General features: G+C 43.7%; 1 protein-coding gene across 1 annotated transcript in view; it reads right to left on the reverse strand.

Moving 5' to 3' along the window:
- Window positions 1-22,454, reverse strand: part of CACNA1C (calcium voltage-gated channel subunit alpha1 C) — a 691,490-nt gene that overhangs the window by 558,772 nt on the left and 110,264 nt on the right. The gene's annotated exons all lie outside the window — the stretch shown is intronic.

The raw sequence follows: 22,454 nt of genomic DNA on the forward strand, positions 1-22,454 counted from the left end.
TCAGCCATGGCTCCCACACTCCACGTCCAAGGGCAACAGTTTTGGGTGAAGGAAAGAGTCCAGGAGATACAAAGTGCCGTAGTAAAAAGAAGAAGAGTTTCGGAATTTGACAAATCTTTGACTCTCAACTCCCACTTTTTAGCTGTGTGACATTTGCTAGTCAAGTTTGATCATCAGCTTGCTTAACAGTAAAATGGGTATCTACACTAATAAAAGAGAAACATGGTAATTAGCGTACGACCGCTACCCTTCCCATTGGCTAATCAGCATATCCTTATGCAAATTAACTGTCAGCCAAGATGGCAGCCGGCAGCCAGGCACTGAAGCGAACAGGGAGGCTTGCTTGCTCCAGTGACTGCAGACTCCAACGTTCCCCGCCTGACTTGCCAGCCTCTGAGCTGCAACTCTAAGCAACTATGTTGCCAATATAGAAGCTAAACAAAACCCCAGAAACCAGCTTTCAGTCAGCTGGCCTTCAGCCAGCCTGACCGCAACACTGTATCAAATACAGAAGGAAAAATAAAGGCCAGAAACCGGCTTTCAGCAGCCGAGGCCTCAGAGCTAAAGCTGGCCCAGAATTAAAAAAAAAAAAAAAAAGAAAGAAAGAAAGGAGTAGTTGGGAGCTTCAGTCACCTGAAAACGGCCCTCAGCCCCTCAGCCAGGCTGGCCAGGCACTCCAGTGGGGACCCCCACCCTGATCCAGGACACCCTTCAGGGCAAACCAGCCAGCCCCCACCCATGCACCAGGCCTCTATCCTATATAGTAAAAGGGTAATATGCCTCCCAGCTCCGGGATCAGCGGAGCAGCGAGGCTCCCGGCACTGGGATCAGCGTGACAGGGGGCAGCGCCCAAACCCCCTGATCGCCCTGCGGCTCTGTGTGTGACAGGGGGCGGGGCCACAACCTCCCTATCTGCCCTGCTCTGTTCGTGACAGGGGAAGGCGCCCCAACCCCCTGATCATCCCTGTTCTGTGCGTGATAGGGGGGAGCTCCCCAATCCCCTGATCGCCCTGCGGCTCTGTGTTTGACAGGGTGTGGTGCCCCAACCCCCTGCCCCCACCACGGGCCCTGCTCTGTGTGTGACAGGGTAGAGCCATAACCTCCCCATTGGCCCTGCCCTGAGTGTGACAGGGTGCAGCGCCCCAACCCCCTGATCCGCCCTGCTCTGTGTGTGACAGGGGGCGGTGCCCCAACTCCCCTATCGGCCCTACTCTGTGAGTCACAGGGGGGAGCTCCTCAACCCCCTGATCGGCCCTGCTCTGTGCGTGACAGGGGGGAGCTCCCCAACCCCCTGATGGGCCCTGCTCTGTGTGTGACAGGGTACGGAGCCCCAACCCCCCTGATGGGCCCTGCTCTGTGAGTGACAGGGGGCAGCGCCCCAACCCCCTGATCGGCCCTGCTCTCTGAGTGAAAGGGGGTGGCGCTGCAACCTCCCCATCGACCCTGCCTTGAGTGTGACAGGGGGCGGTGCCCCAACCCCCCAATCGGCCCTACCCTGAGCGTGACTGAGGGTGGCATCGCAACCTCCCGATCTGCCCTGCTCTGTGCATGACAGGGGGCGGTGCCCCAACTCCCCAATTGGCCCTACTCTGAGCCTGACCAGGGGCTGCACCTAGGGATTGGGCATGCCCTCTGCCACCCGGGAGCAGGCCTAAGCCAGCAGGTCATTATCTCCCGAGGGGTCCCAGACTGCGAGAGGGCACAGGCCGGGCTGGGGGACCCCCCTCCCCAAGTGCACAAATTTTTGTGCACCGGGCCTCTAGTAATATTATAAAGAAAATAGAATTCATCAATACAAATTAATGCTCCCTAGTATTGAAGCCAACACTTTCTCTTAAGTTGGCAATTATAAAGAGTGAGGTGAGACACAAGGCGTTAGAGCCCCTGCTGGCCACCAGAGATGGCGCTTGTCCTCCAGCCACTGGTCCCAGCCTGCTCCAGAACACAGCCGGACCACCTATCTCAAAGAGAACAAACAGCACCGAATGACATCTTGCCCCTCAAGGCCATGTCCAGAGTTGGCAAGACTCTCTCACTTCCTTGAAGACAACAGCCCAGACCAGTCACCACACAGATGGGGTTACACAACATCCGGGCTATTGGGAGATACAGATTCCATCTGGCTGGCAGTTTACAAATATTTGACCTTATCAGGCTTGAATTAGAAAAGAAGGATAATTGAAGTTTCATATGAAATTACTGTGCCTGTTATGTATGACCCAATTAGGCTTACATGGCATTTAGCATTTTAATTTGTTTCAAGGATACTTTATGTGGGGGCTGCAGAAAAGGGGCAGGAAATAAAGCTATGCCCTGTGCCCTTCATTTCTGCTATCTCTGGCTCCCTTTAATTAACTGGCACACAGGAGCCATTTTCACAAAGCCTCACATACCTGTCCTCTTACCCCCCTTCAGGACAGCATTGGTCTCTCCATGAGCTGATGGAAGAAAGCAGCATGAGAAAATGAAAGGACAAATGAGAGCTGGGTTAAGAAGGTGAACAGACTCAGCCATGGCAGAGCTGGACGGGCCCCAGAAACCCAAGCATCTCCTTCCATAAGTGAGGACACTCAGGCTCAGAGAAAGCAAGCTGCTTGCCCTAGTTTCTACAGCCAAGTCCAGGTCAAGCCAAAACTTCAGCCCAAGCCTCCAGGTTCCTATATGTTGTTTCTACTAGCCCAGGTTAAAGTCTGAAGCTGGAAAACACAGAAAAAGTAACTGAGCTACAAAAACTGTTCTAACCACTGCTTTTATCTAGCAGAGGCCCTGTTTTGTAGGCTGAATAATGCCACCACCACCCCCAAGATGTCCGTGTCCTAATCCCTGGAAATGGTGAACAAGGGTTCTTATCTATATAAAAGCCTAAGTGACTGTTACAACCAAATGACCAGAACAACCAGAATGACCGGTCAACCAGTCGCTATGATGCACACTGACCACCAGGGGGCAGACACTCAATGTTGGAGCTGCATCCTGGTGGTCAGTGTGCTCCAACAGCCAACCTCCTGTGGTCCCTCCTCCATCCCTCCCTCCAGCCAGCAGGCCCCAATCAGCCCGACCCCAATCGGCCCAGCCCCAATCAGGACTGGGCAAGATGGTCTGATTGGCCCTGATCACCAGCCAGGGCTAGGGACCCCACCCATGCACAAATTCATGCACCAGGCCTCTAGTAAGAGAGAAGCAGGAGAGTAAGAGAAAATGCCACATGGCTGGCTCTGCAGAGAGAGGAAGTGGCCATGAGCCAAGGAATGTAGGCAGCCTCTAGAACAGCCGTGGGCAAACTACGGCCCGCGGGCCAGATCCGGCCCGTTTGAAATGAATAAAACTAAAAAAAAAAAAAAGACCGTACCCTTTTATGTAATGATGTTTACTTTGAATTTATATTAGTTCACACAAACACTCCATCCATGCTTTTGTTCCGGCCCTCCAGTCCAGTTTAAGAACCCATTGTGGCTCTCGAGTCAAAAAGTTTGCCCACCCCTGCTCTAGAATCTAGAGAAGGCAAGCATATTCTTCCCATACAGCCTCCAGAAGAAATACAGCCCTGTGGACCCACTTTAGACCTCTGATCTCTAGAACTATATATATTTTTAAGCCGCCAAATTTCTGGTAATTTGCTATAGCAGCAATAAGAAACTAATACACCCAGAATTTTATATGAGGTACAAAAAGTAGAATAAAATAGAAAAGTGGTTACCAGGGATGGAGAAAGGGGAGAAAGGAGAGTTGTTGTTTAATAGGCACAGTTTCCATTTTTCAAGATAAAGAAGTGCTGAAGATCTGTTTCACAGCAATGTGAATATACTTAACACTACTGAACTCTTCACTTAAAGGTGGTGAAGATGGCAAATTTTGTTATGTGTTTTTACCACAATAAAAAAAACAAAAACAATAAAAGTATCTGAGTGTATGAGCCAACTGGGGCCCCAATGTATGAGCCAAAAGCAGACCATCCAGCCTCTTTATTATTCTCTTTTTTAGAATCACAGAATGGGAAAAGATTTTGAGCTTGCTCATCCACCTCCTGCCACCCAGCAGGTCACTTCTAAGGCACCTGGAATGGGCTCACCCACTCACAATATTTTCCCGGAAAGCACATGACTTAACTTCTCTAAGGAACCCACCCCCAGATCCAAAAATTCTGGATTCGTGAATTCTTTCTTCATTACCTAAAAATCCCACACTAAAATGTGAAATACTTTCTTCTTTTTTAGTGTAATGAAAGAATATCTACTCTAGCACCATCACTTTTAAAACCATTTTTAAACCAACTTTCTATATATCTATAATAATAAAAGCGTAGCATGCTAATTAGACTGGACAGCCAAAGGACCCTCTGGACATCCTTCCGGACAAAGCCGCTGCAGTGGGGGTTGAGGCAGAGGCAGTTAGGGGTGATCAGGCAGGCAGGTGAGCAGTTAGGGACGATTAGGCAGGTCAGCAGAATGGTTAGGGGCGATCAGGCAGGCAGGTGAGTAGTTAGGGGTGATCAGGCAGGCAGGTGAGTGGTTAGGGGCAATCAGGCAGGCAGGCAGAGGGGTTAGGGGAAATCAGGCAGGCAGGCAGAGTTGTTAGGGGTGATCAGGCAGGCAGGCAAGTAGTTAGGGACGATGAGGCAGGCTGCAGAGTGATTAGGGGCAGTCAGGCAGGTGAGCAGTTAGGAGCCAGTGGTCCCGGATTGCCAGAGGGATGTCCGACTGCCAGTTTAGGCCTGATCCCACAGTAAACCAGCAGTGGGACATCCCCCGAGGGGTACCGGATTGCAAGAGGGTACAGGCTGGGCTGAGGGACCACCCCCCCCCCCCCCACAACCCCATGCATGAACTTTGTGCACCAGGCCTCTAGTATATATATAAAGACTGACTCTTCCCTTCAGACTTGTCCCCTTCAAGATGCACAGCACTGATTTTTTTTTTTTTTTTTTTTTGGCTTTCCAAAGCTATATTTCCCAGTGCCTTATATTTTATGGCTCTTACTGCAACTCTTTACATTCTCTAACTAGAAGTAGAGTTCCAATCCAAACCCAGTACTACTCATAGGAAGGACTTCAAAGCACTGGACATGTTGAAAGGATTCTCCTCTGTCATGTTGGTACTTGGACTAAGATGGGCTCTCATCCAAGGAGCACACATTCGATGGCAGGCAGGTACCAAGGATGAGATGGTCCAGTCCCAGACACATGAGTAAGGCAAGGATTGCTAGGAAAACTGGAGAGATGAGTCAAATCCAGCCAAAAGCAAGTGAAGTGGAGTTAGGTAACAAGTGACAAGAGGATTGGAGCAAGGAGCAAAAACTCAGGTTGGGAGATAGAAGATCAAAGGGCTTGGGGCACAGAAAAAGCCCTGGATGAGAAGGCCTCTGGAATCCAGCCTGGGACACACAAGGTCAGAACCGAAGACTGAGTGCAAAGGCAGAAACTGCTAATGCTCACAATTATCTGTTCCCTTTCTCCTCTTGGGGTCACAGCCAGCCCACATTTTCCAGCCACCCTGGCAGTTGGACATGGTCTTATGACTAAGCTCTGGTCAATGAAATGTGAACAGAAGTGACTGGTGCTACATCCAGTTCTGGCCTGGGAGAACCTCCCACACAGTGTTTCTGCTCTCCCATCTGCAATCCTCTCTCTTTCTCCAGGCATCAGCCGAATGGAGAGGACTCTGAAGATCTAAGAGTGCTCAGCCACAGAATGAAAACAACCTGAGCCTCCTGTGGAAAGCCACTTGATGAGGAATACCTGTATTGCGACAACTGAAAAGTAAACTTCAATTGTGTCAAACCAGTGAGATTTGGGGCTGCTTGTTATGGTTGACAGCCTTCCCTTACTAATACAGGGTCCAAGAAACAAACATGTATTAAGCAGTAAAAAGGGAGTTTAACACTCCTAGAAGGGATGAGAAATCAGATGATTTGGAACACCTGTGGAGAAAAAACCTAATCAATACCAAAGTACCTCTTTTATTTTTTAAACTAGAGGCCTAGTGCATGAAATTCATGCACTGGTGGGGGGAGGGGAAGAGGGTGTCCCTCGCCCAGCCTCCACCCTCTCCAATCTGGGACCCCTCAGGGGATGTCCGACTGCCAGTTTAGGCCCGATCCCTGTGGCCCTGCCTGCCTACCTGATTGCCCCTAATCGCTTCTGCCTGCCAGCCTGATCACCCCCTAACCACTCCCCTGGCAGCCTGATCGATGCCTAACTGCTTCCCTGCCAGTCTGATTGCCCCCAACTGCCCTCCCCTGCAGGCCTGGTCCCCCCCCAACTTCCCTCCCCTGCAGGCCTGGTCCCCCCAAACTGCCCTCCCATGCTGACCTGGTCACCCTTAACTGCTCCCCCTTACCGGCCTGGTTGGCCACAACTACCCCCCGCCCCTGCTGGCCTGGTCATCCCTCACAGCCCCCCTGCCGGTCTGCTGTTCAGTTATTTGGTCGTCCCTCACTAACCCCCCTGCTGGCCTAGTCATAGGCAGCCATCTTGTGAGGGAGTGAGGGATAATTTGCATATTACCTCTTTATTATATAGGATAAGCAGATTACAGTGTGAGGGGTGGATTATGAAATATTAAGGAAGGAAAATTTCTAAGGCCAACTAACAAAATTAGCTATGGAATGGGAAGAAAACAAAGACACTAAGAATGGTTCCCAGGCATCTGAATTAACAAACATGGTAGTGCCATCACTGAAATAGTGATCACAGAAAGACAAAAAGGTTTTAGGGGGCAGAAAACAATAAATTAATTTTGAGACACTTGAAATATTCTAAAGATATCCAGCAGAAAAATAAAAATGTGAACTTGAGACAAATATGTGGACTGAAAAAGTAAATTTGAAAGTTATAATCATACCAATGCCGGGTTCAATAATGGGCATGGTTGACATTGCCTATAAAGAAAGATAAGTGGAGCCCTAGTTGGTTTGCTCAGTGGATATAGCATTGGCCTGTGGGTTCCAGGTTTGATTCCGGCCAAGGGCACAAGCCCGGGTTGCGGGTTTGATCCTCCCCAGTAGGGGGCATGCAGGAGGCAGCTAATCAATGATTCCCTCTCATCATTGATGTTTCTATCACTCTCCCTTTCTCTATGTAATCAGTGATGTCCCTATCATGTTGGTTAATTTTTAATAATAAAAATATATGTCTTAAAAACAGAAAAATAAGTAGAAGCGTCACAAACAGAATTCACATCACCAGGGTGGATAATAAATACACTTAGGTAGACCTGTAGCTGCTGATGGATGGATGCATTGATGATTGATGCACGTAGAGATGCACTGATTTTTGGTTCACAGATATATCTAAACTTGAAAGGTCTCTACTGTTGTGAACCAGGGTTCTGTCTTTGGCTCCAGTTTTTTTAACACTGAATCAAAACTCTGGATGAAGACAAATTTGTCAAATATGCTGCTGACACAAATCTAGGAGGAATTGTTAATAAGTTGGAAGGTTGCATCAGGATTCTAATGACCTCAATATGCTGAAACTCTGGTCCAAACTGACAAGATAAAATATAATAGCCATGAATCTAAAGTATTGCACTTAGATGAAAAAATATCACTGCCTAAACATAATGTAGGAGGAACCCTGGCTTATCAGCAATTTATATGACAAAGACCCCAGAGGATTTAGTAGACTGCAACTCAATATGAGTCAACAGTACAGCACAGCTGCCAAAAAGGCAAATGCAATCTTTACTCCCTTAATCTGCATTCAGAGCCCAGACTAAGGGAAGCAGCAGGCTGAGCATTCAGCATAGGTTAGTCTGCAGATAAAGCTTGTGTCCCTCTAAGCAGCAGGCTCCAAGACGGACACTGGAAAAGTGGCAGGTGACTGAAGAGGGTGAAGAATGAAGAATGAAGACATAGGAGAACTGGTTAAAGAATGTGGGGCCCTGGCCAGGTGGCTCAGTTGGTTGGAGCATCGACCCATACACGAAAAAGGTTGTGGCTTCAATTCCAAGTCAGGGCACATACCTAGGTGCAGATTTGATCCCAATCGGTGCATATGGGAGGCAACCAATTGATGTTTCTCTCCCACATCAATGTTTCTCTCTTTCTCCTCTCCTCTCCTCTTTCTCTCTCTCTCTCCTCCCCTCCCTCCCTCTCTCTCTCTAAAATCATTTTAAAAATAACATATCCTCAGGCAGGGATTTTTAAAAAGTGGGGATTAAACCCTACAAAACATGTTTAAAAATGGCTTGCTTCAAAAATCTGGATGGCTAAATCATATGGAGTAAAAATGCATTTTGTTGGCTCCAGATAGAAGGAGTAAGATTAATGGGCAGAAGTTATAGGATGTCAGATTTCAACTTTATCTTATTTCAGAAGATAAAGGCTATTCAAAACTGGAATGGAATGGCTGTTCTGTGAAGTTAGTGAGGCCCCCTTCCCTAGAATTATTAGAGTAGAAATGTGATGCCTACCTGGTGGGAATGCTAAAGAGCGTTCTTCATTGGGTGGGAGGTTGGGCTGCAATGGTTCCTAAGCTTTTGGATTTCAAGGACCAGTACACCTGTTTTTAATTTACTATGTGAAATTATTTTCAAAAATCAACTACCATCTACTATCATTACCATATCACAAAATATGACATTTAGCACTAAAGTGCATGGCAGACATCTTATCAGCATAAAGGACAATTCTTTTTTTAAAAAGGCTTTTAACCTTTTATTTTATTTATTTTTTAATATACATTTTATTGATATTTTACAGAGAGGAAGGGAGAGGGATAAAGAATTAGAAACATTGATGAGAGAGAAACACCAATCAGCTGCCCCCTGCATACCCGCTACTGGGGATGTGCCCACAACCAAGGTACATGCCCTTGACCAGAATTGAACCTGGGACCCTTCAGTCCGCAGGCCGATGCTCTATCCACTGAGCCAAACCAGTTAGGGCAAAGAACAATTCTTTATAAAGGATTGGGCAAAAGTAAGTTTATAGTTGTGAGTATGCGAAACAGAGTTTATTCTTGTATTATTATTAGTTATTGTATTATTTTCCATATGAACAACTGTAAAGCTATTTTTGCCCTACCCTGTATTAAATAAACTTAACTTTCTAGATAAAAACATACCATATATTTCTAATATCATGAGAAAACATTAATCATGATTCAATTGTCTTGTTCACTTGTATTCCCAGTGCACAGCATTTAGTAGGCACTCAATAAATATTTGCTCAATGAATGACTGAATGGATGCATGTATTTAATATATAAAGCCCTGGCTTCCACACTGAGCCCAACAGCTTCTCTACCTCATCATTAATCAATATTTATTGACAGCTCTCATCATTCTTGGCATTGAAATATGATACAGCAAGGGCCATTAACTCCTACAATCCATTCTCCAAGTACTAAGAGTAATAATGCCTTATATCTGTACTGTATTTTAAGGTTCACAAAGCATTTTCTCATGTTATCATTTCACTCAACTCTTTTACAACCTTGAATTTATGGCTAAAGAAACTGAGAATCAAAGGCTTTCCCAAGGCCACATCTGACATGGTGGAGTCAGGAATTCAGCAACTCCAACTGCAAGGTAGATGCTATTCCCACCTGCCTCAAGATGTCTCCCTAAGAAAGGTATAACCTGATCCTCTGGCCACTGTGGGGAAACTGGAATGCCTTGCGTTAACCACAAAACCACAGCACATGGGCCTCAACAACTGGTACAGATGGGACCTACGGTTAGGGCCTTTTGGGGGAATAGCAGAGAAATCAGAGGAACCCACAACCTCCATCAGCAGCAAACCAAGAGCCTTTGTTTGCCTTCAAGATACCATCTGTCCACCAGGCCTGCTAACTCTGGCAGTGTAAATCCCTCTGAGATGGATTTGATGTTAGTCTATCCAAATGCACCAAAAAAAAGGAAGTAATGCAGAAAAAAAAAAGACCCTCTAAGTCTAAAGGATGATGACACAGTGTGAGAAGCCAGCAATGGGAAGCTAAATACATTCCGTGTTCCCCTTTCATTCTATGTGCATCCCCATTCTATGATGTGGGACTACCTGACTGTTTTAGCCTGAAAGCAATTCAGGAAACCAAACAGTACAACCCATGATTAAACACACCAAGAGGCAAACAACAACAAAGTTATCTCACAGATTTAACCAGTTATTTTGAGATTAGATAGATGATAGATAATAGATCCTCTAGTGTGTGACTAGAACAGAGTCCAGGGTAGCTTAGCAACCCCAGGTGCTGGTTTTCTCACTGGTAATTCATTGATTAAAGAAATCCAAGGTTTGGGGTCCACAGTGAGGCATATGGTCAAGGTACTGAAGCAGCAGCAGCAGTATTGGGCATCCTGAACAGATGGTAAAGGCAGGTGTGTGCAGGGGGGAAGAGAGAGGGCACATGCTATAAATGCTATGATTATTATTGCATTTCCTAGCAACACAGTGCTAGCGATGTTGTCTGTGTACCACACAGAAACTGGGAGAGACAGGCTTGTGAAAACAAAACAAAGATCAAGAGACTGTTCATCTGTGTGACAGAGGGTGAAAACAAAGCCAGGACATCAAGTCTGAATGGACATGTCACACAGGACACCAAAGAATGCATGAGAGGGGGAAAGTGAGGCATCAGTTTCCCGGAAGTCACATACCCAGAGAAGTAAATAATGAGGGCAGAGCACCACAGAGAAGCAGGGACTGTAAGGTTAGACAGGTTGGAGTGAGAGCAGTGGTTTTATCACTTTTCTAATATTGTGACATGGGCAAAGTGTTGACTGCATTTTAACCTCAGCTCGGTTTGGATCACCCACATTTCCTGAACACATACTACTGTCGTATATTAATGTGAGTAATAGGAATACAAAGGTTAATATGTCCCCTGCTTTCTTACCTCTCAAAATGGGAACATGACCATTTTACTGTGGTTGCTGTGCGATTAAATGAAATAACATAAATGAAATACCTTGGCACAAATAAGAATTTAGTATATGTTGGTTGTTTTTCTAGTGGTAATGATGGATGTCCAAGGATCAACGTCTGGATATTTCTCTCTTTTGTTTTAAATTAGGAAATAATTTAAATAATACTTTCTTATTTCTCTGAAAAATATCAGGACCTTAGTATGCATTTAATCCTGATATTTTCACCCACCCCCACCTATCACTAATCTTCGACCTTATTGCTGTTCAATATTTAAAGCCTCCTTATTTTCAAATCACCCTAAATCTTAAATCTTAGTCTTCTAGAAAAAAAGGGAGAGAGAGAGAGAGGGGGGGGGGGGAGAGGAAGGAAGGAAGGAAGGAAGGAAGGAAGGAAGGAAGGAAGGAAGGAAGGAAGGAAGGAAGGAAGGAGAGAGAAGGAAACATCTTTATTAAATGTGTTGCTTGCTGAAAGAGTGCTTTAAAGGTAAGTGCTCTCAGTCTCTGTTGATATGAAAAAAATGTCTTTTCATCCTAACTCTTGCATGGCAATCTAGCTTTGTATAGAATTCTAGTTTGATATTCACTGAGCACTTTGAAGATATTTCATTGTCCACTGTCTATTGTGGTTGATGAAGTCTGCTGTTTGTAGACAGATGATGTCTTTTCTCCCTGCTTGCTTTTAAGGTTTTCTCATTTTCTTTAACAATTTAGCAGTTTTCTACATTGAGTGTCTTGCTGTAGCTATATTTTTAATTACCCTACTCAATACTCAGTGTGCTGCCACAATCTAAAAATCAATATCTTTCTTAAATTTTCGAATATTCTTGGCATTATCTTCTAAAATAATGCTTTTTCACGATTCTCTCTACTATTTCCTAGAACTCCATTTAGACATATATTGTAACTTTTCATTCTGTCCTTCAATTCTCTCAATTGCTCTTTCATAGATTCAATATTTTACCTCTCAGTGATAAATTCTGGGCAATTTCATCAGGTCTTAACTTCAAATCACAGATTTTATCTTCTACTATTTCTTACCTAATGTTTCACCCACTCATTAAGTTATTTATTTCAATGGCTGTGTTTTTCAGTTCTAGAATTATTAGGACCTTTTTTTCCAAATTTCCTTTTTCAGAGAGTACTATTCTTTTTTGTGCTTTCTATTTCTTTTTTATCTCTTTTAACTTTTTAAACAAATTATTTTATAGTCTCCTCAAATTGTCCTGTTACTTTAGTTCTTGGGGCACTAATCATCACGCCTGCTATATCTATTGGCTCTTCCTCATGCAAGTTTATTTTGTTATGAGGTTTATAATTTTTGCTGTTAGTTCCTCTTCAGCCGGGATTGCTTGTTTTATGAAAGTGTTGAGGGCCCTGAACTGTAGAACTCTGCTTTAGCATTGTTTGTGTTTACTTTTGAGGAGCATATGTGCATTAATTATTCTCCATCTAGGTTTTTTTATTGTGGTAAAAATGCCTACATAATAGTTACCATCCTAACCATTTTAAGTGTACAGTAGTGCCAACTATATGCACACTGCTATGCAGCAGACCTCTAGGACTTTTCATCTTACATGACTGAAACTCTAACCGAATGAACAACCCCCACCTCCTCCCCCAGCCCCTGGCAACCACCACTCTACTTTTTGCTTCTATGGGTTTGACTACTCTAGGTACCTCGTATAAGTGGAACCATGCAGTATTTGACTCTTTGTATCTGGCTTATTTCATTTAGTAAAACGTCCTCAAGGTTTATCCGTGTTGTAATATATGGCAGGATTTCCACCTTTTTAAGGCTGGATAACATTCCATTGTATATGTCTTAGTTGGCTTGGGCTGCCATAACAAAATACAATAGACTCGGTGACTTAAACAAAAGAAATTTATTTTCTCACAATTCTGGAGGCTAGAAGTCCAAAATCAAGGAGCCACCCTGATTGGTTTCTGGTGAGAGCTCTCTTCCTGGCTTGTAGCAGTCCTCACATAGCTCCACTGTCTTTTCTTACAAGGGCACTAATTCCATCATGGGAGCTCCACCATCATGATCTCATCTAAACCCAATCATCCCCCAAAGGTCCCATCTCCAGATACCATCACTTAGGGCTTCAATACAGAAATTGGGGAGGGGGGCACAATTTAATCCTTAACAGAATATGCCACATTTTTATGTCCAAAATATAGTTTTTAATGTCATTTTTTAACTCCTAAAGTTCCTGTGAAAGGTGCATAGCATGAAGTCAAACTCCATACCTGTGAGTGGTACAGACATAGAGTCTTTCTCTCTTAAGCCCCAGGACAGACAGCACACTTCCTTACTGTCTTCCAGACCAATAAGCAGGGCTTTTCTCTTCTCCCTTTCTTGTATAGAAAACTCTTTAAAGTTCTGGGCTTTGTGCAAGGGCTCAATTCCAGCTCCTCCAAATCTTTTTTTTTAAATATATTTTATTGATTTTTTACAGAGAGGAAGGGAGAGGGATAGAGAGTTAGAAACATCAATGAGAGAGAAACATCAATCAGCTGCCTCCCGCACACCCCCTACTGGGGATGTGCCCGCAACCAAGGTACATGCCCTTGACCGGAATCGAACCTGGAACCCTTCAGTCCGCAGGCCGACTCTCTATCCACTGAGCTAAACCAGTCAGGGCTCCTCCAAATCTTATGAGGCCATAATTCTCATTCATCATGGACTTAGCTATTTTGAATCTATTCTCTCTGTTGTGCAGTTAAAAGTACACATTATCTATGACACGGGACTGTTTCGAGACTTAAATTACACAATTCACATGAAGTTCCTGATATATGAACTAGCCCACACTGGAGAGTCAATGAATCATGGCTATTTTTATTTCTAGAACCCACTAAACCCCTCCAGTCAAAACCACACTCCTTCCTCTTAAAAAAGTAATAAAAATTAAAAAATGAAAATATATAACATTATGTACCTAAGACTACCCATACATAAATGTCTCCTCTTTCTCTTGAAAAAGGCAGAAGAAAAGTGAAATAAAAGAGGTATCTACAATTAATTGAAAAGCCTGAACCCCAATATCACTTTTATATATGACATATCCCCAATATGAAACACTTGCCTAGAAGGTTGAACAAAATTTAAATTTGTTCACATTTAAACAAAATGTGCAAAACTCTCACCAACCTAACACACACACACACACACACACACACACACACACACACTCACAGACAGACACACACACACACACACACACACACACAGCTATTAGTTGTACCTAAATTAAATTTCCCAATTGATCATAAAAGATACACATCCTAAATCTAAGTCCATTCACCCTTTGAGTGCGGGGCATGTTCGTGTTTTATTGAACACCTGTCAGCCTTGGTGCTAAAACATTAAACTTCAGCTAGTTCACACAGCCTAAACCTAGTTCAGAGTCTGTTCCAGATCAGGATAGGTCGTCTTTCCCCAGCAAGTACTTCTGTCCCTCTCCTCGATTCCATGGGTGGTTGACTAGATCTGGCACATGGGGAAAAGTGTGCCAATCCCTCTTTTAGGGGATTAGCTATAAATGTATTCTTCTATTTTACATAGCATTTACCCAAGTGAAATAAAAATATATGTCCATGTAAGGACCTATATAAGAAAATATATAGTAGCCTGATATATACAGCCTCAAAGTGGAGGCTGTTAGGAATCAGGCTCCATATTTTGATTTCCCTTTCAGTGAAAACTACATACTGTAGCGCACAGCCCTGTGTCCTTCAGACACAGCAGCGCGTGTACCAAGAACAGGTTTCCTGGGCCTTCCTAACAGATATCCCACTTAAGAAGTCCTATTATATAAAGCAGGAGCTCACTTTAAATGAATCATCTTCTAAAAATCAGCCTTGATCCCAATATCAGTGTATTTGACTCTAGAATAAATGTGAATCAAACTTGGAAGAAAGGCCAGAGGCAAATAACTTTATGACTGCAAAATATACGGTGCTAGAGCTATAATCTCTGTTGCCCTTTCCTACCTCTTAGAGAAATGTTTTGCCTATTGAATTAAAAATATAGTGGAAGGTCTGCCCAGCCAGTGTGGCTCCGTGGTTGTGTCCACTTATGAACCAGGAGGTTATGGTTTGATTTCCAGTTGGATCACATGCCCAGGTTGCAGGCTTGATCCCCAATGTAGGGTATGCAGGAGACAGCCAATTGATGACTCTCTCATCATTGATGTTTCTGTCTCTCTCTCCCTCTCCCTTCCTCTCTGAAATCAATAATATGTATACAGTGGAAGATTTAGAGGCATATCCATGTTGTTGAGTAAATGAGTCCTTCCTCGTTATTGAGTGATATTCCATTCTATGGATGCTCTACAATGTTTCCCCACTCACAATAGAAGAACATTTGGGTGATTTCCAGTTTGAAGCTGTTAGGAATCTGGCTACTATATATTTTTTAAATAGTTTCTTATGTGGACATATATTTTTATTTCTCCTGGGTAAATTCTATGTAAAATAGAAGAATACATTTCTAGCTGATCCCTTAAAAAAGGGATTGGAAAATTATTGCCCATGTGCCAAATCTAGGCCTGCCATTCACGCACATCAGTTATATACTACATGATTTAATTTATCATTTATTCATTCTGGGAAAGGCAAAATGTAAAGAAGCAAAATCAGATCAGTGATTGCCAAAGACCTTGGATGGAGAGAGTACTGAATAAATGAGGCATGAGGGATCTTTATAAATGATTTATAGCATGACTATTGTGTTATAGGACTGTCTATGTAAAAGGTGAACCTCACCATATGTAAAATATGCATCAAGAAACCTGATGTAAAAAAATATATAGTGGAAGGAAGGAAAGCAGGCAGGAGGGAGTGGGGAGGGAACAGTAAAGGAGGGGAGGAGATGGGAGAGGAGGGGAAAAAAGAAGGAAAAGAAATGTGGTTTATCCCCCATGAGCTCCTGCATGGATGTATGCACACTCCTTTATTTACTGTATCCTCTTGGAGTACATTCAAAGCAAGAACATTAAATATGAGTAATATCCAAAGTGAAAACAGCCCCTCTTGACATTGCTCTACAAATGTCTGCCCTAAATGAAACAGTGAATCAGAAAGTTACATCTGCGGGTGGGTTGGGGAGAGAAAACAGAGTCCCACGACATGTGTTAGGAAAAAACTAAAACTAAGGCAAGCCCGTGTGATGATGTTTTTCAAGTCAAGAAAGGCAGACCCAGGCTAGTCTTGTTTTACTGCAGTGCAGATAGCGACAATTCCAAACAGATAAAGAAGACTCTAAAATTGGCCCTATGCATCAGGCTGCCCTGTATCCCTGGGAAAGAGCCATTGTGTCAACTAGATGTCAATCCAAGTATTTTCTTACTGATCCACCTCCCTGGCTTTTATCTCTTGAGCATGTAGATAAACACATATGACAATCCCTAGAGATTATTTCTAAATATACCAATCCCTGTTTATACCAAAACAATTCCCTGCCAAGCACAAGCCCTGGCACAACCACTCCCAGGAGAAACCTGAAGCAGAGTGCAAACCAAGACTCTGGGACCCTGGTTCTCACTGGTCTAAATCTGAGATTGGGACCAGGCCATCATGCTGACACCACCTCCATGATGACACACATTCCTAACCCAAACTTTCCTCCTGCCAGAGGAGGGCTGCGCAGATCCACAGGCTTATTCTGCCAGCATGGGGGCTGCTATTTAAACTATCAAGAAAAATCTCAAAAATCCAACAGCAAACTATCCAAATTAGAAAGGAAACAATATAATCATGGCAGGGCTTTTTAAAAGCAAGGGCTCAGAAAGCAGGCTAAGTTCAAATTTCAGCTCTACCATTTATTAGCTGTGTGGTCTTAGACAAATTACCTAAGCTCAGTTTTCTTTCCTGTAAACTGATTAATAGCAGTTCCTACCTCATGAGTTGGAGGTGAGGATTAAATGAGATGGTTATGTAATATACTTAGCAAAATACCCACTGAAAGCAATAAGTGAGGGCAGAGAGAGTCTGCTTGCACCCATTGAGCAGAAACACTCTAGGAGGAAGGGCCTGATATACAATAGCTTATTATTCTTCAGAAAGGCCCCTTACCATGCCTTGCAATCATCAAAGTGTCGGATTGTAGAAACAAATCCAAATGGAGGTCTGTGCTAGGAAGGACCAAGATGAGAAGATGTTGGCTGTCAAGACACTAAACTGTTTATAACCAAAGGAATGCATTAGATACTCACGCTCGGAGAGCTGATTTATGTTAACTAAATAGCCCCACATCCCTTGGATGTCTCCACTTGAGCTCTCTCCACAGCCAGGCCATTTAAATGCACGGGGATCTGGGTCTCCACTTGGGTGTTGGCAGGTTGAAAGGCACTTCCAAAGCCAACAAGCTCTAGAAAGCCAAATATGGCCAAGACCACGGTAGGTGAATCTCAGGGAGCCCCACCCCCCAGCGAGTGCCAGATGATGGTGAGGGGTGACTCAGACAGTATCATCTGACAACTTCAGGGTATGAGTGACTATGGGCTATTTTCATTTCCAAACAAAATTTTCCATCCTATAAACCCCAAAGTATTTTATCGAAGCGGTGGGGTCTAATTTATCAACCTGCTGCTAAAAAGGCAACTTCTTAAGCAGAGCAAAGATGCTATTTTGAGTCATTTGCCAAAATACAGTCTCCTGCCCCTGAGAGAGGATATCAACAATAATTAAATTTCCTGGAGATCCCCGAGGAATCACAGAAAGTTCATGGTAAAAAGGAGGAAGGCCAAGGATCAGGGCCAATCCCTCACCTGCTCATGGCAAGTTTGGCAAGTCAAATCATCTTGAGCATCAGTTTCCCCATCCATGCACTAAAAACAAATTTCTCACAGGGATCAAGTGAGAATAACATGAGGTAATAAGAGTGAAATGTATTTTTTGTTTTTTTGGTCACTATAAATTGCTTTTATTCTGGCTATAGCAAGACATTTTTAAATTTTTTTAATTTTATTAAGTTATTACATGTGTCCTTATCTCCACGTTACCCCACACACACACACACACACTCATGCCCTCACCCCCCTGTTGTCTGTGTCCATTGGTTAGGCCTATATGCTTGCATATAAGTCCTTTGGTTGATCTCTCCCTCTTACCCCCACTCTCCCCTACCTTCCCTCTGAGGTTTTACTGAAATGTATTTTAAAATATTTAGAAAGACAGTGTGATGAAACTATAAGGTACTATCTAGTGACTCCTTCAGGAAAATTAGACAAGAAATTTAGAAGCTATTGGATTTAACTCAACTTTAAATATATGTATATGATGTACCAATCTAGCTGAATAAAAAGTGAAAAGCAGAATTTATAAGAGTTAAGTTTTTTCTTTTTTGTTTCTACATTATACCAAATACACATATCAACTGATTTTTTCCCACTAAATTAGCTGTTTGTTTACATACTGATTGAATCAGCTGGCTGAAATAAAAGACAACCTGGGCATCTGTCCATCTTTACAAGAAATGGCCATCCGGCCAGCATGGCTCAGTGGTTGAGCATCAACCTATGAACCAGGAGGTCATGGTTTGATTCCCGGTCAGGGCACATGCCTGATTTGTGGACTCGACCCCAGTGGTGGGCATGCAGGAGGCAGCCAATCAATGATTCTCTTTCATCACTGATGTCTCTATCTCTCTCCTCCCTTCCTCTCTGAAATCAATTTTTAAAAATGGTCAAAGGCCGAACCGGTTTGGCTCAGTGGATGGTGCGTCAGCCTGCGGACTCAAGGGTCCCAGGTTCGATTCCGGTCAAGGGCATGTACCTGAGTTGCGGGCACATCCCTACTGGGGGCTGTGCAGGAGGCAGCTGATCGATCTCTCTCATTGATGTTTCTAACTCTCTATCCCTCTCCCTTCTTCTCTGTAAAAATTCAATAAAATATATTAAAAAAAAAATGGTCAAAGTAGTAGGTGTGCTATACATTCCTCACCTCCATCCTAGTCAATAGAAGACATCACTAATCAATCACTGCACTCTTTCCCCTGAGCTTAGGCAATAGTTCAGAATCCTTTCAACATCAAACACTCCATTATCAGTCCTGAATCAGCACAGGACCTGAAACTTACTGTATTTGTCATCTTAGATGTGTGGACCCTGAGAAAGAAGATACCTATCAAGAAGGATTCCGGGTGGTTAACTGGGCTCAAATTTAAAAACAGAGTCCAGCAACCATCTCTAAACATGGGGCTCTAACACAAACCACACTTCAGGGAGAAGCCTGCACTGAACTACCTGCCTCCCACTGCTCTGTGTTCCCACCATCTGAGCGAGCCTAACAAAGGAGTTCCTGAAATTATATTTCAACCAACAGGACTGAGGTGTTCCCTGTCAAATCAGAGCTGCCTAGCTATATTTCCCATCAGCATCTTCATCAACCAATCAGAGAGGCTCCATTCTGACCAATCAGGGCAGTGCCTTTTGGACTAATCAAACTTCAAGGATTTGGACTCATTTCATAAGGACAAACCAATCAAGGTCCAAGGGTGGGGACTTCTGTTTATATAAGTCAGCTCCCCTCTGGCTTAGGGAGCACATTTTCCCTTTCTACCAAAGATTGAATATTGCACTTCCCTGGCTGGGCTAGAGCAGGGCCATCTCACAACAGTGCTTCTTCACAGCCATGCTGCTTCATAATTGAGCTATAACACTATTGAGCTGTTCATAGCTGTGCTGTTCTCATGGTCGTGCTGTATCACAATTGTGCTACTAATAAAGTGTCCTTCTCCACCACACCCCAAATTGGGGATTCCTGTTGGCACTGAATTGGTGCCAATGACTATCAATCAACAGATGTATCTTTTGCCTGATTTAATTGGAAACCACAAGCTTAGGAAAATCATCCATAGAATGTTTTTAGTCTTACTATTTCTTCCTAAACTTATTTGCTGATGACTAGAATTCCTGGGGAAAAGATCAAGTCTTTCATTTCACAATTAGACAAAAGCCTGAAAATGCAAATACTTCAGAGAGGAAATAAAATAAATTTATATAAAAATGTAAATAGTTGATTCTAGCCCCCCTTTGAGCAGGGTCCAGGTGACCCTACTCCTCCTGGAGAAACCATTGTCCTCCCACCCACTCAATGAAGTTGGCCTCCAGGGATATAGAGCCCACACAAAGTATGTCCATGACTGCCAGGATGAGCAGGACTGTGCTGTGCTGCATAGCTCTGTCAGGGATCTGAGCCTTTTATCTGTGGGTGTGCCTTCCCAGAGGGAAGGAAAGGTAAAAGCAAAAAGCCTTGGATCCCTGAGGATGATGTGAGAAAGCTCCACCGCAATGGGAAGGGTACAGAAAGGGGAGATGACAATCAGGGATAAACCTCAGTGCCACAGAGATAGCAACTCAAACCCACAGCATCATCTTTCACATACTGATTGACCCCCTTATTCCAAAAGCTGTTCAACTCCTAGCCTAGGGTTTCTTTTTATAAAAATTTGGTCCTTGATGGGATCAGGGTATCAGATCCATAAAAAACTAAACAAGACTTCCAGACCCTGGAGGATTCATTCATTTCTCAAGTGTGGTTGTAACAATGTACCATGTTACCACCACTGAGGAATTCAAATATAGCTCAGCCAGTGGCTCCAATGGAAGCTCCAGGAGGGCAGATGCGGGGCTATTTCATTCATCAGTGCATCTAGGAGTATGCCTGTCTGGGATCTACTACCTAATACATAGTTGCCAAAAATTGGTTTTGTTTGTTTATGCCCTCTGCCAAGGAGCTATTACACTGCCAAACTCACAATAAGCACTCACTTAACATCAACTGATTGATTGATGATTGATAGTCTGTCCTATCTTTGGTTCCTTAAGTGAAGGAAGGAGAATGAGTGACCCTGATGTACCTGGTATACACCTAATATACATAATTTATATAACAGCTACCTAATGTACCAAATATAGTTTTAATTAATATCTAATATATATTTCTAAGTCCAATGATATAAAAAAGGATAATGGACTAATATTCTGAAAGTTTAAAATATTCTAAATGAGTAAATCCAGAAAGATAGACTGGAAACCATTAGGTGTCATAAACTAGAGGTGATAGTTAGAGGAGGTAAACTATTGGACATCATCATGTCATGTCGGTTTGTGAGCATTTCCCCTTATAAATATAGTTTTACTAAATGACCAGTTCAAAGGATAATGGTTTAATAAACCAGACAAAGGTATATTTACAATAATCCCATCCTTGTAAATGTATCAATACTTTCAAAGCATGTTTACACGCAGGACCTTATGTATCCTGACAACATCCTTGTGATGGAAATAAAAGTACTGGTATTACTAGTGGTCTATACAGCACAGATGCAAATATTCAGCTCTGGCAACATGGCAGGCCAAGCTTAGACCACTAAAAAATGGGGAATTCGTTCTTTTTATGATGCAAAGAAATGCTGAACAATATGAGCTGAGCCCCAGGAAGGAAGAGAGAACTTAAAGCTGAGTAATGAGCTGGGGTATTAACATCTGGGATGGCTCTGGGGGATGTGGGGTTGAGAGGCCCACAGGTCAGGAGAGGAGTTTTAACCCCTAAACAAAACAGGAGACAGAGCTAGAGGACCCCACAAAACCAAAGGGTTGGCTGAGACCCTGGCATAAACCTGAACTATTGATCCTCGGTAAAAAAAAAAAAAAAAGGGGGGTCTAAAACCCCTACCCACATGCCCAAAAAAAGCTAAGAAAATATGGATCACAAGATGCTGATTGGGACTTTCCTTATCTCAGAATTCCAGCTGAAGCCCCAAACCTGAGAGCAATAAGTGAGAATTATCCCTCAAACAACAGAGGCACTGGATGCCAGGAATAACAGGCAGCCAAGCTGGTCCTTGATCCCTCCCTCCAGCACCCCACCCAGCCTATATAAGAAGAGGACTAGAAACACAGGCCTCCTGGAGGTAGTAAGGGGTGGGCTGAGGCACCGTGTGCTTCCCTCAACCCCCTCCCAAATCAAGTGAAGTGGGCACCAAGGAGAGCATCTCTGGACACTGCAGTGGAATAGAGAAACCAGCCTCTCATCGCCCCCCCGGCCCCCCTATTCCCCAACCCCCCTACCTCCGCCCGATGCCCACCCTGGAGTATCAGAGCAGAGCGCTATTCTTGGGAAAGCACTGACCATGCTGTTTAGAATCTGGAGGATACATACAAACTGAGGTTGGTGCCTGCTTCTTGCCTGGAAAATTCTCCAGATTTGGATCAGCTGTGCTGACAGGACAAGGAAAAAGGGCAACAATGGAAGACAGCCTGCAACTCCAACTTTTAACTAAATACAGCAGCCTCTACTGGGCTGAGCTGGTGATATGCAAGGTCGCTGGATTCAAGCTACTGTGAAAGTATTCCAAGAGGGCTGCCTCAGCAGAAAGAAGCTATGCAATTCACAGGAAGTCTTGCAGAGACCACATCACCCACATCATGTAACTATGAGGTATAAAGGACCCCAAGGGGACCTTAAAAGGGCCCACAAAGATGCCCAAAGACAGAGTCAGTATTGGGATGGCTACCATAGTAGAGAATGACGGCCAGCCAATGTCAGGCAAAGCAGCACCATGGAGGAAGACTTCAG

This window comes from Myotis yumanensis, unplaced genomic scaffold (assembly GCF_028538775.1).
Source record: "Myotis yumanensis isolate MYYU_CA2020_CCGP unplaced genomic scaffold, mMyoYum1.0.hap1 SCAF_3, whole genome shotgun sequence".
NCBI classification, from domain to species: Eukaryota; Metazoa; Chordata; class Mammalia; order Chiroptera; family Vespertilionidae; genus Myotis; species Myotis yumanensis.